General features: G+C 42.6%; 1 protein-coding gene across 3 annotated transcripts in view; it reads right to left on the reverse strand.

The window, feature by feature from the left end:
- ARAP2 (ArfGAP with RhoGAP domain, ankyrin repeat and PH domain 2) overlaps positions 1 to 14,514 on the reverse strand; it is a 453,511-nt gene that overhangs the window by 48,155 nt on the left and 390,842 nt on the right. The window lies entirely within an intron of this gene.

A 14,514-nucleotide genomic window follows, 5' to 3' on the forward strand; every position in this document is an offset into this window, starting at 1 on the left:
GAGAAACCCAATCCTTGGAGAAGATCAAAATATCATCCAGATAGATAATCAAAAATTTATCGACAAATTCTCGGAAAATATCGTTCATGAAGCACTGGAAGACAGAAGGGGCATTAGTGAGCTCAAAAGGCATCACCAGGTACTCAAAATGTCCCTCCGGAGTATTAAACGCCGTCTTCCATTCATCCCCCTGCTTAATGCGGATAAGATTATACACCCCCTGAGGTCAAGCTTGGTAAACCAGCAAGCACCTCTGACTCTAGAGAATAGATCCGAAATCAGGGGTAACGGATACTGATATTTAATAGTAATTTTATTGAGGGCACGATAATCAATACAAGGCCTTAAAGAACCATCCTTCTTGGCCACAAAAAAAACGGCACCTAAGGGTGAATAGGATGGTCTAATATGACCCTTCTCCAACGCCTCCTTAATATAGGACCGCATGGCCTCGTGCTCGGGTACAGATAAATTCAAGAGCCGACCCTTAGGAAACTCACACCCCGGGTTTAGTTCAATTGCACAGTCATAACTCCTATGAGGAGGCAAGGACGCAGACTCATTCTCACTAAATACATCATAGTAGTCCGCCAAATAGTCAGGCACCTCATGCGACTGAGGAGAGGTGGAAAAAAACGGAGCCTCACTAAAGGTACACCGGCAACCCCAACTCACCACAGACACAGACTTCCAATCCAAAACTGGATTATGAATCTGCAACCAGGGAAACCCCAGAACAACGGCATCATGCAGACCATGCAACACCAAAAATCTGCAATTTTCTTGGTGGTCTGGGGCGACCCGCATGACCAACTGGGTCCAAAACTGAGGTTTATTTTTTGCCAGAGGGGTAGCATCAATCCCCCTCAAAGGGATAGGCGTCTGCAGAGGTGTCAACGGAAATCCACAATGTTTAGCAAAATCCAAGTCCATTAGGTTTAGCGCTGCTCCCGAATCCACAAAAGCCTTGGCAGAAAATGTGGACAGGGAACAGATCAGAGTAATCGCCAAAAGAAACTTAGGCTGAACCCCACCAACAGAAAACGTGTGTGCAAAGTGTTTCTCACGTTTAGGACAAACAGAAATAACATGTGAGGCATCTCCACAGAAAAAACACAGCTTATTACGCCTTCTGAATTCCTGACGTTGCGCCTTAGACAAAACTCTATCACATTGCATAGGTTCAGACGTCTGTTCAACCGGTAGCAACACCTCTCGTGTAATCCTGCGTTCACGTAAACGCCGATCAACCTGAATGGCTAAAGACATAGAATCGTCCAGACCAGAGGGAACAGGAAATCCCACCATAGTATCTTTTACGGCTTCAGACAAACCCTTCCGAAAGAGAGCAGCGAAGGAACTATCATTCCAGGTAGTAAGGACCGCCCACTTTCGGAACTTTTGACAGTACAACTCTGCAGATTCTCGACCCTGGTTCAATGCTAACAGGGTCTTTTCAGCCTGATCAATAGCATTAGGTTCATCGTACAGCAACCCCAAGGCTTGAAAAAATGCGTTCACATTAGTCAGAATAGGGTCATCTGGTTTCAAAGAAAACGCCCAATCCTGGGGATTGCCGCGCAGCAAAGAGATGACAATTTTAACCTGCTGCGCGGGGCTCCCTGACGAATTAGGCTTCAAAGCAAAAAATAATTTACAATTATTTTTGAAACTCAAAAATTTAGATCGATCCCCAAAAAATACATCAGGTGTGGGGATCTTTGGGTCAACAGCATGTGAACGAGCAAGATAGGCGGAAATTCCTCGCACTTCAGCAGCGAGCTGCTCCACACGATCAGACACTTGCTTTATCTCCATTGAGAGAAAAAAAAAAAATTCCCCCTACGGCCTCAGAGATATAGAGGAAAGAATATACACTTTTTTTTTCTTTTTTTTTTTAAACACAATTCTTTCCTGCTATTGAGTACCCCAGGATCTGCGGTTAGGCGGGTGATTCTGTTATGATCGAGTGACCGTAGGAGGCAAAAACCAGAAATGCTAGCTAAGTCCTGAAAACCAGAGAAGTTGGCAACTATCAGATTGCAGACCCCTGAACCTATCAACACAACTAGCAGTAGCCGTGGGGGGTTCCTACGATGACCTAGACCCCTCGATCACATCCGGAGAGATACATAGGCCTAAAGAAGGAAAGGGGAAATCTAACTGCCCCAGAGCAGACCCCAAAGCAAAAGGCAGCCCCCCACATATAATGACGGTGAAACAAGATGAAAACACTTACACAGACAGAAAGACAGGCTGAGCAAAGAAGGGGCCCAAAAACTACCTAGATAGGAACGGATAGGAAGGCTGCTGTCTGCAATCTGCCAAAACCCTATCAGAGACAAAAGCCAACAAGCTGATATAAAAATGGCCCTGCAGCAACTAAGCTTCAAAAACTAAATCAGCACTCAGGTACATTCAGAAGACAGAGCTCACGGAACGCTGCACACTCCAGCAGGGAGTGGCAGAATCCAAAAAGCAAGAAAAACAAAAACAAATCTTAGATGCAAAAAGGTAAAACAGAAAACTTAGCTTTAGGAGAGCAGGAATCAGACTGGAGTCCAAGAGTCCACAGAGAACTCACCCGCAGGGCTGAAAGGGCGGAGGCTGCCTTAAATCCAGTCAGTGACTCCACTCAGCCAATCGTCCTCATCAGTCCCAGGTGTCTGATAATCAGGCTCACTACCTTCCTTCACTAGAATAGGGAGTTCACCAGGCCTCAGTGACGGAGGGGAAAATGAACTCACAACACATTGCGCTTCAACAGTTCATGAGCATAAGTAATTCACACATATGAAGTATGGTTTTATTATCAAAATATCTGTCAAACTGTATATAAATATCACATTAGTAAATGAAGACAGATGTAGCAAAGCTGTACATCAATGAAAGATTTGCCATCTACCAGAAATTGTAAGTGAAGTTGACACAAGGGATTATCTAAATGAATGAAGACTTGCACACTGTAATTAATTTATTTCAGAAGAAATCCAATAGCTAGTTACAGGTGTTACTCACAAAATTAGAATATCATAAAAAAAGTTAATTAATTTCAGTTCTTCAATGCAAAAAGTGAAACATATACCGTATTTTTTGGACTATAACATGCACAGGACCATAAGACACACCCCAAATTTTCAGAAGGAAAATAGGGAAGAACAAATAATGTGTCAAATGGGGGTCTGTCATACAGTCCGAATTCAGTTTACCAGGGGGGATCAGCAGTGCTAGTGGAGTAGGGTCACAGGAGATGTTTGGTGGTCCAGCGATATGACTCCCATCCCAGGCTGGTGCGGCAGGTGCAGTGGCATCCAGAAATCCCATCCCAGGCTGGTTCGGCTGGTGTGGCACGTTCGGCAGTGGTGCTCTGCCAGCATCTTACGAAAGCCTGAAAGTCTCACATATCCATTGCTGTGATGCAGTGGCCTCCGGGAAATCCCATCCCAGGCTAGTGCGGCAGGTGTGGCGGTGGTGCTCTGTGGTGAGGGGGGACTCTGCCAGCATCTTGTGAAAGCCCAGAGAAAAATGGCCACCGGGGGCGGCGCATGCGCAGATTGAGATCTCAGCAACGAGATCTCGATGCTGAGATCTCAATCTGAGAATGTGCCGCCCCCGGTGGCCAGTTTCCTGGAGGCAACTGCATCCCAGGAGATTGAGATCTCGGCAACAAGATCTCATCCCGAGATCTCGGGAGACAAGATCTCAGGAAGAGATCTCATTGCTGAGATCTCAATCTGAGTATGCACCGCCCCCAGCGGCTATTTTCCTGGAGGCCACCGCATTGCAGCATTGGAAGTGTGGGGCCTCTGGTCTTTCAGAAAATGCTGGCAGAGCCCCCCCGCACCAAAAAGCACCACCGCCAAACCTGCTGCACCTGCTGCACCAGCCACACCAGCCTGGGAAGGGAGTATGATCATCACTCGGCAGCGTCGGATCGGGACCACTGCAGAATCACCCAACTCCTGCTGCTGCCACAGTATTTTTAAGTAAATTCCGACTGTAAGATGCACCCCCATTTCCCTCAAATTTTTTGGGGAAAAAGTGCAACTCATAGTCTGAAAAATACGGTTTTATAAAGAGTCATTATAGAGTGATCTATTTCAAGTGTTTATTTTTGTTAATGTTGATGATTATGGCTTGCAGCCAATGAAAACCCAAAAGACTTCTGTGAGATCCCCGCTAGCACCGTGAGCTGTGAGCGCTCACAGTGCTAGTGGGGATCTGGTCACAACTCAACCCGGCTGTGAAAGGAGCTCATTGACCGAAGGTAACCTCTATGACGTCACCTCCAGTTACTGAGCCTGCATTCCCAGCATCTCATTCACCAGTGGTTTTCAGCAGGGATGGTCTCATCTTGGCACCATAACAGGTTGAAAACTGTATATCTCCCAGACATGGATTACAGCGTGGGACGCAACGACGGACAGGTATAGTATATTGTTGCTTTTTTATTTTATTTTTATTGCAGGAGATCGAGGGCTTTGCTTGGAATAGGCATGGTTGTAAGTATGGTTTAATTGAGATTAATAAAGGAGTCATTTTTTCAAATAAAGGACTTTATTCTGGGTGTCTGTGTTTATTTACAATACAACTATAGGATTAGTAATGGGGGTGTCTTATATACACCTCTCCATTACTAAGCCATGGGCTTGATGTCACCTGAAAGGTGACATCAACCACTCAAATATTACCCCACTTGCCACCACTACAGGGCAAGAGGGAAGAGATGGGCAAAATGCCAGAATTGGTGCATCTAATAGATGCGCCTTTTCTGGGTAGCTGCAGGCTGCTATTTTTAGGCTGGAAATACCAGCCCCCAGTTGTCTGCTTTAGCAAGGCTGGTTGTCAAAAATAGTGGGGACACCACACCATTTTTTTAATTATTTATTTAGCTTACTGTAACGCTTCTTCCCAGGCGCTGATGCGTGTTACATGGTTGACATCAATGAGTGCTATGTGCATGTACGTGTGTGGGACGTTTTATGGCCCGTGCTGACATTAAAAAATGGACATATCAGCGTGCTTTGCCCTCAGACACACGGTCCATGGAAACACACTGACATATGCACAGACCCATTTACTTGAATAGGCAAATAGCACTCCATTCCTCCTATAGTACTGTACAGCCATGTATGGGGTATTGCCACGATCAGTAGTAATTTTGGTGCCATTTTTGTAAAATCTTTAGCTAAAACAAAATTTTGGTAGTGAAAATGTAGTTATTTTTGTCTCACTGCTCAATGGTATAAAATTCTGTAACACACCCATGATGTCAATATCATCACTGCACGCCTAGATGAATTCTTTGAGAGGTGTAATTCATAAAATGGGGCAACTTATGGGGGGTTCTGCTGTTTTGGCACCTCATGGGCTCTCCCAGTGGGTCACGGCACCTGCACACAATAAAAGTAAAATCTGGTGTTCCTTCCCTTCTGAGCTCTGCTATGTGCTCAAACAGTGGTTTGCCCACACATATGCGGTATCAGTGTACTCAGGACAATTTGCTCAATAACTTTTGGGGTCCAATTTCTTTTGTTACCCCTCGGGGTTTAAAGTGCTCACTACACATCTAGCTAAGTTCCTTAGGGGGTCTAGTTTCCAGAATGGTGTCATTTGTGGGAGATTTCTTCTGTCTAGGCACATCAGGGGCTCTCCAAACGTGACATGGCTTCCAATCTTAATTCCAGCCAATTTTGCGCTGAAAAAGTAAAACAGCGCTCCATCCTTCCCAAGCTCTGCCATGCGCCCAAACAGTGGTTTGCCAGCACATATGGGATATCAGCTTAATCAGGACAAATTGCACAACAACTTTTCTGGTCCAAATTCTCCTGTTATACTTGGGAAAATAAAAAATTGGGGGCGAATAGATCATTTTTTGTGAAAAAAATAATGATTTTTTATTTTTATGGCTCTACGTTATAAACGTTTGTGAAGCACTTGGGGGTTCAAAGTGCTCACCACACATCTAGATCAGTTCCTTAGGGGGTCTAGTTTCCAAAATGGTGTTACTTGTGGGGGGTTGCACTCCAAACGCGACATGGCGTCCAATTTCAAATTCCAGCCAATTTTGCATTAAAAACTCAAATGGCGTTCCTTCCCTTCAAAACTCTGCCATGCACCCAAACAGTGGTTTACCTGCATATATGGGGTATCAACAAACTCAGGAGAAATTGCTTAATAACTTTTGGGGTCAAATTTCTCCTGTTACCCTTAGTAAAAAAAAAATTTGGATCTGAAGTAAATATTTTGTGAAAAAAGTTAACTGTTCATTTTTTAAACACTCCAAAAATTCCTGTGAAGCACCTGAATGGTTAATAAACTTCTTGAATGTGGTTTTGAGCACCCTCGGGGTGCAGTTTTTAGAATGGTGTCACTTTTGGGTATTTTCTATCATATAGACCCCTAAAAGTGACTTCAAATTTGATGTGGACCCTAAAAAATAAATGGTGTTGTAAAAATTAGAAATCGCTGTTTAAATTTTAACCCTTATAACTTCGTAACAAAAAATTTTTGGTTCCAAAATTGTGCTGATGTAAAGTAAACATGTTGGAAATGTTACTTATTAAGTATTAAATGTGACATATCTCTGTGATTGTAGGGCATAAAAATTTAAAGTTGGAAAATTGTGAAATTTTCAAAATTTTTGCAAAATTTCCTTTTTTTTCACAAAAAATGCAAGTCATATCAAAGAAATTTTACCACTATCATGAAGTACAATATGTCTTGAGAAAAAAAGTGTCAGAATCGCTGAGATCCATTGAAGCGTTCCAGAGTTATAACCTCATAAAAGGACAGTGGTCAGAATTTAAAAAATTGGCCTGGTCATTAACATGCAAACCACCCTTGGGGGTAAAGGGGTTAAACAATTTAATACATCATTATTGGGGAATTGGGGCATGATGTCAGACAACTTGCAACTTGCCTATTTCTTGATGAACTATGGCACACCTTGCACCAGAAATATTATTTCCGTCTGAGTTGAGTACGACTTGGGGCACGGAGCACAGATGTGCATGCTACATTTCAGACACACCTGATTTATGAAGAGGCATTTTCCACTTAATGAATCAGTAATGTCTCAAAAATGTATTATCTGACCCTGCAGATGACATTGTGTTGACTCCAGACTCTGGCATTCCTTAGCCAGATCCTGTGTCATCTGTGTCAAATTTACCACCTGGCCACAGAGCATGTAAACAGGCTCCATTCTGGCAAAGAAAAGAAAAACTTATTGGCAGACATATTGTGACGCCGAGTCACTTCTCTCGGTCAATTCATGAAATAGAATAGTCAAAGAGTCTGCGGTCAAAAGCCAGGAAAGTACATCATAGACAGAAGGCAGAGATAAACTCATATTCAGGTAATTTTCTGAGGTGAGAATAACAGGAGGATAGAGGACTCGAGCAGAAGGGGTAAAACAGACAGTTGGTCAGAACGAGGTACTAAGGTCAGGCAATGAAAGACCTACAAACAGCCCGCAAGGCACAGAGACAAGCAACACTATAGCTGAATATATGTCTGGCAGAGGTCTGGGAGTAACAGCCCAGTTAAGTAGCATGGCAATCACCTGAGATAGTGAACACCCAGAGACAATCAGCGCTTCCCAGTCTCAGGTTGGACTGCCGAGCTGTCAATCAAGACACTGACAGTTCAGCACACTCCTGCTCCAGACTGGATGACTGAGCTGTCAATCAAAGTATTGACAACTTCAGCACACCTCTGTACCAGATTATATGGCTAAGCTGTCAGTAACTGCATCCCAAACCCACAGAGGGATGGAACTGTGACATTATCTCTCTCTCTCTCGTGAACAACCGCAGTCTTGATGAGTCAGGGCCTAAATGCATAAAAAGAAACAAAGACCCCATCAATATTTCTTATAACTTGTTAGTATAGGGTACTTTGAAATAACTCAATCAAAATACAATAATAAATGTAAGTGGAAACCCAGTAAAATATAGTCCATAGTACTATGTTATAATATTTTTCCAAAATGTGAAAACATTTATCAAAGATGTGTATTTTATTTCAATAAAGGTTGTGTTTATTGTAACCACATCATAGGTTTATTTTATGTTGTGTCTGTGTTGTTCAAAGAGACGTGGAAATAATGTCTGGACTCTGGCAGATTTTCACTAATTGAAGCGAGGTCTTTACTTGTCCTGTGGGTCTTTTTGGTCTTTGTCAGCCTTTGATAGATTATTGTTCCTGTTTAATTGGCAAAGTCTCTTGGATGTCATTGATCTAGACCAAAGAATGAGCTAAAGAAACAAGTGAAATAAGTGCAAGGAAATTTATCCTGAAAGAGTCTGAGGCAACTGAGAACAGCATTTAATAATGATTTTGTGATTCACTTCAATAAAAACTTTAACATTTTAGTAAGTCGGAAATCCTCTTTCTCTCATTGTAGTCTAGCCAAAAATATTTAACTAAATCCTGTGCATCAATTGTACTTGTTTCTTACTAAAATACAGTCAAATTTTTATTTTTCTCAGCTTGTCACTTCTGCTTAACACATATGATCTGTGAAATTATAAATGTGTTACCCAGCAACAAAAGAATCATTTCACAGAAATAGAGATGGAAAACTGCATGTAAAGTATCACACATTGCCATATTTACATCCATGAGGCTCATAGGCAGCTATTGGATCACTATTTCTAGATATTTCACTCCTTCTGCACACCCAACCGCCTGTGTTAAAATAAAAGGCAATTACAGGACCACAAGTGTCTCGCAGCTTTAAATAGTTTAAACACATTTTACATAAATCAATACTACAAGCATTTGTAAGAAACATTGTAATATACTATATCTTAACTAAAAAATAAATTTCTTCACTTATTAGCCACTTTTCTGCTCACCTTCATGAACATATCCTTCACTCTTAAAAAATGCTGCGATATGTATTTTTCAGTACAAAAATCACTTCCAGCTCAGTGAAGAAGGGTGCAGTTTATAACTGAGAAGCGAGGGCCGAGAAAGGAGAAACAGAGTGAGTGAGAATGGAAGAGAGAGATATACACAGAGAATACTGCTGAATTCACAGCTACACTGTTCAGTACTGGAGTCTGCTTATGAATAAAAACAATTAACTTTTTTCAGCTTTGAGTTTTATATATAAAACTTATTCTTCCTACCAAATAGTGGAACATTACAATGCACTTTATTGATTCCATCATAGTAGTAAATGGCAAGAAGTAACATCAAAAATGATGTTGAAAGGCTGAACTTTTAAATATCTATTTTGCATCTGTGTTCTCTAAGAAATTAAATGTATCATCAACTGATTGTCACTGTGTTCTAGAGGGAATAAAATAATTCACAATATCTATAAACAGAGCTAAAGAGGGAACACTTAACGAGTTTAAATAAATTAAATCTCCTGGTCCAGATGACTTACATCTTAAGGGGGTTTTACACATAGCAATATCGCTAGCAATATCTCTAAAGCATCACCGATTTGGTGACGCAGCAGCGATATCGCTATGTGTGATACTTACCTCTGACCGGCTCCCCCGCTGTCTGTCGTTGATCGCGCGAGTGTCAGCTCACTAGCGACCATTTAGCGATGCACCAGCGATCCTGACCGGGTCGTATCGTTGTCAGGATCGCTGGTGCATCGCTAAATGTAAAGGGGCCTTTAGGGTACTGAAAGCGATAATATTGGAAATTACTTACAGAGCCACTAGTCGGAATCTTTGAAAATTCCTGGAGAACAGGAGAAGTCACAAATAGTTTTGAGCATTCCGATACCGCAAGTATCGGGTATCGGCCGATACTTGCTGTATCGGAATTCCGATACCGACTTCCGATATTTTTTCAATATCGGAATTCGGCATCGGAATCAGAAGTTCAAAGTTGATTGACAGACTGACGTCATCATGATGCGCGGTGTGTGCGCATCATGATGCGCCGTCATTTCGGGCCTTCCGGGGGTCTCTGCCGGCCTGCCGGGGGGCTGTGCCGGCCTGCCGGGGGGGCTGTGTGGACTGCCCGGGGTCTGTGCCGGCCTGCCGGGGGGCTGTGCCGGCCTGCCGGGGGGCTGTGCAGGCTCCGGGGGGCTGTGCCGGCCTGCCGGGGGGCTGTGCCGGCCTGCCGGTGGTCTGTGCAGGCTCCGGGGGGCTGTGCCGGCCTGCCGGGGGGCTGTGCCGGCCTGCCGGTGGTCTGTGCAGGCTTCGGGGGTCTGTGCAGGCATCGTCCGATGGGACTACAAGTCCCATCGGGCGATGCCTGCTACCATGACAGTGATTGACACATTAGCCAATGATGGGACAGTAGAAATTCCCACACAGCAATGGCATAAAGTGAGACTAGGGACTTTTTTTTTTTTAAGTGGCGGAGGAATACAGTGCGGAAGGATACCTACCTTCCGTCATTGGATTCCTGCAGCCCGTAGAGAACGGCAGCATCATCTGATGCTGCAGTTCTCTACCCAAGATCGTCGTGGGACACACTCGTGGACTGCTTCGGATCGTGGGTGACTATTTTTGTGGTTTGTTATGTTAATATTTATTCCGTAGATGACAATGGCTTCGGGGAACAATGTGACAAGTATTGGTAAGTATGTTACTCTATGTTATATGTACTGTATGTCTATGTATGTATTGTATGAATGTATTGTATGTATGTAGTATATATGTGGTATGTATGTAGTATGTATGTAGTATGTATGTAGCATGCATGTAGCATGCAGTATGTATGTAGCATGCATGTAGTATATATGTAGTATGTATGTAGCATGCATGTAGTATATATGTAGTATGTATGTAGCATGTAGCATGCATGTAGTATGTATGTGGTATGTATGTAGCATGTAGTATGTATGTAGCATGCATGTAGTATATATGTGGTATGTATGTAGCATGTAGTATGTATGTAGCATGCATGTAGTATATATGTAGTATGTATGTAGCATGCAGTATGTATGTAGCATGCATGTAGTATATATGTAGTATGTATGTAGCATGTAGTATGTATGTAGCATGCATGTAGTATGTATGTAGTATGTAGCATGTAGTATGTATGTAGCATGCATGTAGTATATATGTAGTATGTATGTAGTATATATGTAGTATGTATGTTGCATGTAGTATTTATGTAGTATGAATGTAGCATGTATGTAGTATGTAGTATGCATGTTGTATGTATGTAGCATGTAATTTTTTTTTTTTTTTTTTACATTTAACACATTAGCCGGATGATGGGACTACTACTGTCCCATCATTGGCTAATGTGTCAATCACTGTCATGGTAGCAGGCATCGCCCGATGGGACTTGTAGTCCCATCGGACGATGCCTGCACAGACCCCCGAAGCCTGCACAGACCACCGGCAGGCCGGCACAGCCCCCCGGCAGGCCGGCACAGCCCCCCGGAGCCTGCACAGCCCCCCGGCAGGCCGGCACAGCCCCCCGGCAGGCCGGCACAGCCCCCCGGAGCCTGCACAGCCCCCCGGCAGGCCGGCACAGCCCCCCGGCAGGCCGGCACAGCCCACCGGAGCCTGCACAGCCCCCCGGCAGGCCGGCACAGACCACCGGAGCCTGCACAGACCCCCTGGCAGGCCGGCACAGCCCCCCGAAAGGCCCGTACAGACCCCAGAGAGGCTGTACAAGGGCAGGAAAGGGTTTTTCTTATTCCGATACCGGAAGTCCCATAGACTTGAATGGGACTTCCGGTATCGGAATCGGCGATACCGATACTTTTTTTAAAGATCGGCCGATACCATCCGATACGATACTTTGAAGTGTCGGACGGTATCGCTCAACTCTAGTCACAAAAGATTAGAGAAGGGCAAATGTTGTCTCTGTCTTCAAAAAGGAAAGAAGACGGAGCCAGGAAATTACCAGCCAATGAGCCTTACTTATATACCAGGAAAAATTATTGCACAAATTATTAAACAGCATTTATGTAAGTACATGGATAAGAATACAGTAATTAACCAGAGCCGGCATGGGTTTATAAGGAAACTAGGGAGCAAGAATGGAAATAAGGTGATACCCATAATACAAAGGGAGAATAAACAGGGGGTGTAAGCTCACCTGGTTTTGCTGCAATTGCAACAATCAATACACCTTAACAGCTGCTGCAGACCATTAGTTATAGCCCATAAGAATAGTAAAGGGAGATAGATGGCTTTCTTGGGCTGCTGTCAATATCTCACAAAGGATAATGGAGAATCAACAACATCACCATGTAGTTATTTCCTGAGGACGAGGTTGGAGTATCTTGAAACACGTTGATCAACACCACAGAATAAACAAATGTTTTTATCTTATTGATTCCCTGTTATCCTTTCTGGGATATTGACAGCAGCGCAGGAAAGCCGTCCATCTCCTTCTACTATCAGCATGGGTTTGTTGCAAACAAGTCATGTGAGGTCAATCTAATGTCCTTCTATGATGGAGTAACTGGCTGGGTGGACCAGGGAAATGTGGAGGATATAGTATATCTCGTCTTCAGCAGAGCATTTGAAAAAAGTATCTTTTACTAGCCTTATTGAAAAAAATGAGAAAGTATGGAATTGACAAGGCTATGGTTAGCTGGATTCATAATTGGCTCAGTGATTGCACTTAAAGAGTGGTAATAAATAGTTGCACATCCAATTGGAAGACTGTTACAAGTGGGGTATCACATGGCTCTGTCCTTGCCTCACTGCTGTTTAACATTTTTGTAAATGATATAGAAAAGGGAACTGAAGGTAAATTAATCAAATTTTCTCATGCTGTAAGGCTAGGAGGGATAGATAACAGTAGAAAATACAGAAAAAGTATTCTAATAGATTTAGACAAGTTTAAACTAATTGAATGGTATTTAACAGGGAGAAATGCTAATTCTACATCTGGGCAAGAAAAACAAAAATTACATCTAAAGAATGGGAGGAATAGAACTAAGTAACAGTATGTGTGAAAAAGACTTGGGAATACTAATAGCTCAAAGGCTGCACATGAGTCAACAGTGTAATACAGCAGCAAAAAAAGGCAAACAGTTCTGGGATTTATTAAGAGAAGCAAAGAATCTAGATCATGAGAAACAATTATGCCCCTCTCCTCCTCCTTGGTCAGGCCTCATCTGGAATACTGTGTCAAGTTCTACGCACAACATTTTAAAAGAGACATTGAAAAACTGGAGCAAGTTCAGAGAAGAGTTACCAGGATGGTGAGTGGACTCCAAAGTATGTCCTATGAGGAACGATTAAAGGATCTGGAAATGTTTAGCTTGCAAAAAAGAAGGCTATGAGGAGACTTACTAGCTGTCTACAAATATCTGAAGGGATGTCACAGTGTAGAAGGATCATCCTTATTCTTAATTGCACATGGAAACATGAGAAACAATGAAATGAAACTGAAAGTGAGAAGAGACAGAATAGATATTAAAAACAATTTTTTGACAGTGAGGGTGATCAATGAGTGGAACTGGCTGCCATGAGAGGTGGCGAGTTCTCCTTCAAAGGAAGTTTTCAAACAGAGGCTGGACAGACATCTGTCTAAGATGGTTTAGTGAATCCTGCACTGAGAATGGGGTTGGGCACAATGACCCTGGAGTTCTCTTCCATGAATCTATGAAATGCCTGGTAGGAGCTTGTGTTAGCAGAATTTAAACAGATATATCATACTGGGAAATTGCCTCATTTCATTGGTCAGGTATTTTACAAATAAACCTTAATATAAGGTTTTCTTAACATAATTTTTTCCTTAAAGTTATCATATGACCTTATGGGAGACATGATAGGAACATTTCATTAATATTGGCATTACACACACCAGTCATAATAAATGTCTCGCTGGAGTACACTGCACCTAATTTAATAAGCGATGCTTGTTGCATAGCAAAGCAAAGGACTGAATTGCATCTCTCAATGGTCCCTGGCTAATATTAAACAACTTATCAGGCTTATATCAGTCTGTGAGGTGGTCCTTAGTAGTGATAGAGGGACTCCTCATCTCACTTCTTTCATTCCATTGTTGCTGTTAATTGCAGCATTAAAGAGGTTCACCTTCTATGTTAAGAGAAAGTGACAGGAGTGATTGGCCTGTCTGTTGTTTAAAATATCTTGCAACCACCAGGTATGCAGCAGACTCAGCACATGAGCCTGCACCATACAAATACTACCGACTTATACTCTAAATATATGGCGCATGGATGCTAAGCAAAGGCAAAGTCTTTTGGCATCGGGCCTCCCAAGCACACAGATCATAAATCAATCATGTGGCTTGTCGCCATTGGAAGAACAATAGTGACTCACTCAAATGTCTTGACTATTCTTTCTTGTCCTTTGGCATTTGTTGCCATGCTTTTTTCCCTGCTACTTTTTTGTGCCTTTTAAGAGCCAAAATTGACATTATTCTTTGAAATGTCACATGTTGGTCTAAAACTGCGCAAAAAAATTGGGGCATTTCAAAAAGATGCAAATGATGTATTAGTCTAAGCAATTTAAGGAAATTTATGATCAAATTGTTGAACATGAAAAATAAAGCTGTCAAAACTGAGTAAAGGTAACTTTAATAAATCTGTAC

The sequence above is a fragment of the Dendrobates tinctorius genome, unplaced genomic scaffold (assembly GCF_039654945.1).
Source record: "Dendrobates tinctorius isolate UK_male_01 unplaced genomic scaffold, ASM3965494v1 ptg000039l, whole genome shotgun sequence".
Classification (NCBI taxonomy): domain Eukaryota; kingdom Metazoa; phylum Chordata; class Amphibia; order Anura; family Dendrobatidae; genus Dendrobates; species Dendrobates tinctorius.